The sequence below is a fragment of the Gracilinanus agilis genome, chromosome 4 (genome assembly GCF_016433145.1).
Source record: "Gracilinanus agilis isolate LMUSP501 chromosome 4, AgileGrace, whole genome shotgun sequence".
NCBI lineage: Eukaryota > Metazoa > Chordata > Mammalia > Didelphimorphia > Didelphidae > Gracilinanus > Gracilinanus agilis.
Genome location: NC_058133.1, coordinates 96,919,983 through 96,925,527, shown reverse-complemented (window position 1 = coordinate 96,925,527; position 5,545 = coordinate 96,919,983).

Sequence of the window (5,545 nt, the reverse complement as noted above, 5' to 3'; positions counted from 1 at the left end):
GGAAGGAAGGAAGGAAGGAAGGAAGGAAGGAAGGAAGGAAGGAAGGAAGGATAGGTACTTATTAAGTGTGTGGATTTAATATAAAATGTGTCTTGTTTGGTAGCTGGTAGAAGTTCCTGTTTGATGGGTAATGTGTCTGGAAATCAGGACTCAGGATATGGACAGAGGTTCTAGTTTATCCAATCAGTCTCCTTGAAGAAGTGATGAATACTGGCTTTGTAAGCAAGTGAGGGGAAGCGGGAGCTCTCTCTTCCTGAATGCAATCATGGTCTGTCTACATTCTCTGAACGTTTAATGCTCTGCTTGAGGCATGGCTGGGAGCAGGAGCTGGAGAAATGTGGAAGCAATTTTTAGTTAGGGTGACCTGGTGATGGGTGATCTTTCTCTCTTTCAATATCTCTCTCTCACTAATAAATAATTATAAATTAATATACAACCTCAAGAGAATGTTATTGGTGTATAAATACTTACCATGAGTCAAGTACACTACTAAGTTCTAAGGTTACAAATCTTAAATAAAATGTTCATTTCTGGCCACCTCCATTTTGGTGAGAACACTGATAAGCTCTAGGAATCCCAGAAGAAGGCAATATGGAAGGGAAAAGTCCTGAGTCTGTGTTATGAGGATTTTTCTCCCTGCCTTAAATCTCTCACCCACTCCACAAGGCTGTCAAATTGATTTTTCTCCAATCAAGTCTGACCATATAATTCTCCTACAAAATAAAATGTGATGACTCCTACAACCTTAGCAATAAAATATAAACTTTTCTATTTGTCATCTAAAGCTTTTCTTAGGCTATATCCTTCATACTCTTGTCAGTCTTCATATATTCTATTGCCTCAGGAAAACTGCTCTTGCTTTTCACATTCCAAATTCTTTCTGCCTTTGCACTGCCTTCTTCTCTCCTCTGAATGTACATCCTTCTCATCTCTTCTTATTTGAATCCTATGTTTCCTTCAACACTTAGGTCATGTCAATTTCTTCAGATGGTCTTTCCTGATCTCTTTAGCTTCTATCTACTCCAGTCCTTCAAAAAATTATACACTGATAATTATTCAAAAATAGAAGAAATGCTTCAAAGAGTAGTGAGTCTATCAAGCAAAAGCTTGTCTGGGCCAGAAAGCAGGAGAAGGAAAGTCTTTTCAGGTACAAGTTGGCCCAGATGGTACTTGATTTCCCTTCTAATTCTGAAATTCTTTTATTCTTTGATTGTGGTCTCTATAGCTTTCCTTAATTTATTATCTCTATTTCCTCTAACATGGAGGCTTGGGAACTGACTGTATAACATTAAAAAGAATAAAATAAAACTTTATGTAGGTTGTCTTCCAACAGAGAACAGTATGTAGAAACTTTGGGATTAAAATAAAACCTTGAAATATAAAGAAAAATATGGCATTTTAGGTCATAGGAAGAATGTCTTTAGGGAAGAAAGATGAAATGCATTTTTGCTTTTCATCTTCTTCTTAAAAGAACATAACAGAGTAAAATTCTATAGTGTATCCATTATTTTATAATATTCATACAATTATATAATTTTTGATGAAGCACTCACCTTTTATTCTGGAATGATGACTTGGTCAAATTGCTTCACTTGGTTTAGATGCGACACAATTATGTACTTATTATTTGGCTAGGATGGTGAAAATAATTTAAAATGGAGGAGTTAGGGTTGTGGGTTCAGGTTATTAATAGAACTTTATTTTTCTGCTGGAAAAAAAATCTTCCAACACTCCTCCAAAGTCAACAGATTGGGAAAGCCAACCCAAGTCTAAAACCATCCTAATACTGTTCTAGGACACAAACCTGGAATAAGGAAATCTCATTTTCTTAATTAAAATCTGGCCTCAGATAATTACTAGCTACATGACATTGGGCAAGTCACTTAGCCCTGTTTGCCATGGTTTCCTCATTGGTAAAATTATTTGGAGAAGGAAATAACAAACTAATCCAATATCTTTGCCAAAAACCACAAAAGGGAGTCATGAAGAATAACAGACGACTGAAAAACCACTGACTAGCAGTTTGACCCCCCAAAAAATCCTTTTACTTGCTCTACATTTGACAAAGGTCCAAAGCTCTGCTTGAAGATGTCCTCTATGAGGAAACACAGTATCTTCTTTGGTAGGCTTTTCCAGTTTTGAATAGCTCTAATTATAGGACATTTCTCTTTATATCAAACCTCTTTGCAACTCTTATCCATTATTTCAAATGCTGAGATCTGGTGTGAAACAAAACAAGTCTAATCCTTCCACATGATACCCCTTTGAATATTCAAAGACAACTTTCATGTAGATTCATTATAAAATTTTGACAAATGTAGCTGAAATAAAAAGCCATAAAGAAGCCAACAACATACTGCTTCAGTCCAGAAAAGAAAGAAGACAGAGATGAATGAACAGATAGAAGGAAAGAAAAATGACATGATAAGGGATGAAGGAATATGACTTCACAATGTTCTGATGCTGTGGAACAGCCAGGTTGAGTTGTGGGGGTGTATGACAAGGTGTTACAGAAGTGAGAAAACGTTGCACATTGACTATGGCAACAGTGTATCCCATTTAAAAGGGAAAGGAGATAGTTTAAAAGAAACAATATCTTGAAAAAACATGTGGTAACCAGGAGAATTTATAGAAGAATAAATACAAATATACGGTTGTGAATAGGCCTGAACAAATAAGAGGCATTTGGAAAAGGGAAAAATGTGTTTCCAAGAAATGTGGCCATTCAATTTAATACTAATTTTGAATGAGCAAAAGAATATCTAGAAGAAAGTAACCAGGAAGCAGAACTTGATGTAAGGAGGCATGTTTATAAAGAACAGGAATAGCTCATTAGGACTGAAAACTTATCAGAAACAATAAAACCAGATGGGTATAAAGTAGGATCAATGTGAGATTTCATTGCTGTTGCTTCTTCATTTTCAAAAAGGACCAATGACATCAGAGGGTAATGACTTGCCTGTGAATTTGATTCAAGAGAGAATTGTACCATATCATATGCTTCACCCTCTCTTCCAGAGTTACTGAAGTTGCAAGACAAAAGTCTGGGCAACTGGTGATGGCCCGGGATGCAGTGGATGACCTGGAATTTTGTGAAGAATAGCAAGAGACTCCATTAGGCTAGGGAAACATCTCAAAGACAGCTAGTAGAAATCTTTTGGAGGCACCTGAAATTTAGGAAAGTGTTTCTTTTAACCCAGTTTTAAGTTAAGAAAGTAAGAACTGAAAGAAGATTTTTAAATCTGAAGATTAAGACAGTAATAATGATTGGGAATTTTCTATTTGCATTATAGTCAAGGTGGAAGATATAAAGAAATACAAATTATAGTTTCTATTTTCAAGGATTTTTTAAAATGCAGATAAAACATAAATATTTGTGATAAATAATAATAGTCTATTTCAATAAAAGTCCTAAATAATAACAGAAGAGGTGACTCAGTAGAATACATTGAATTGATAAATAATTTGCATAGGGGCAGCTGGGTAGCTCAGTGGAGTGAGAGCCGGGCCTAGAGACGGGAGGTCCTAGGTTCAAAGCCGGCCTCAGCCACTTCCCAGCTGTGTGACCCTGGGCAAGTCACTTGACCCCCATTGCCCACCCTTACCACTCTTCCACCTATGAGACAATACACCGAAGTACAAGGGTTTAAAAAAAATAATTTGCATAGATAATAATTATATAGTTAATAGGAAAATAGAGATGACTATAGTATGGTCCACTCAGAGGTTTACTTTTACTTGGCTCTTAAAGAATTAGTAGCAAATGCATAGGAGACACAAAGGGCTTCCCTGTAGGCTATAGCTGTATGAGTGCAGTTGGAGAAGTGAGACACTCAAATTACATACTGAAGACATTAAATAAAAATATTTTTCTATAGCAAGATGTTCAGCAAGTAGTTGGAGATATGCCTACAAATACAGGTTGGGGACAAATTGTCTAGCTTTGACGGTAAAGTTGAGTAGTTTGGACTTTATCCTAAAAGCTGAGGACCATAAAAGGCTTTTTAGCAGAAGGACATGTTTTAGGATTTTAGGCTTGATGTCAGGAAAAGCTTCCTAACAATTAGAACTATCCCAGAATGGATGTCTTTGATGTAGTGGGTTCCCCTCTCATAAGAGGTTTTTGTGATAGAGATTTTCGCCCCTCTCATAATTCTGAAATACTAAAAATTCTGTGGTTTGGAAAAGGAAGGACTAGAAGCAAAGATTGGCAGGTAGCATGGTGTAGTGAGTTCTGGGTTTGTCATCAGGAAAACCTTAGTTGAAATCTGGCCTCAGCTCAGACACTTAACTAGCTGTGTGATCCCTGGGCAAAGAAATAATTTTACTTCTCTACTCTTCAGCATCTTCATCTATAAAATGGGGATAATAATATTGCCTAACACAAGGCTGTTGTAAATATCAAATGAGATAATGCATATAAAGTACTTTGCAAATCTTCAAGCACCATATAAATGTTAACTTTTTAAAATCAGAGAGAACAGTTAGATGGTGACCCTGTAGCTAGGGACAAGATGATTAAAGGACTTTCCTCATAAAGGAAATACTAAATAGGTGCTTTAACAGAAGTTTAATTTTTTAAAGGAACTAAGAATAAAGATGAACATGATAGACTGAAACTCAGAGAAAGGGTTCTAAGACTTCTAAAATAAAATGTTTCCACTGAAATAGTTGTCTAAATTACTTTAAATTAGATTGTATGAGTCCATGAAAATGTAGGAAATTGGTAATAATTTCCTAGATAAGAGCATGGTTTAGTGTCTACAGAGCTGACCTCAAAGTCAAGAAGCCTTTGTTAACAGTCCCTCCTATGACAAATACTCACTGTGACCTTGAGCAAGTCACAAAATCTCTCCATCTTCCAGTTAACTCTTTAGAACTATACTGACAACTGTAGGTCACTTTCCAGTGTATGTGGGTATAAGAAGTTTCTTCACTGAGCATTCTGATGCCAAATAAAATCACAAGTCTGGAAAAAAATTCTGGTGGGCACTGATACAAAAATATTAATTTTATCTCACTCTTTTGATTTATAGGACCCTCCTCTCTTCCCATACATTATTCTCCAGAGTATCTAGTATACTGGGGGTTATTCATAAGCTTAAAAATGAAGAAAATTATAGCATTTAGATATAAGGTGACATCTTTTGGGCTCAAAGAGATGTTTGTAATAGCTAACAGACTCACACTCCAATATTAGAAAATCAGATTTTTGAGGACAGAAATGCTTTCATTATTATATTTGCATTTAGTCATTCAGTTATATTTGACTCTTCTTGACCCCGTGGACCATAGCATACCAGGTCCTTCTATCATCTACTAACTCTCAAAGTCTGTTCACATTCATATTTGTTGTTTGCATGACACTCTCCAACCATCTCACCTTCTGCTGTCCTCTCTTACTTTTTCCTTCAATTGTTTCCAACATCAGAGTCTTTTCTAATGAGTCCTGTCTTTTCATAATGTAGCCAGCATATTTTTGCTTCAGTTTCCAGTAGTCTGAATTAATTTCTTCAAGTATTGATCAATTCAATTTCCTTGCTAT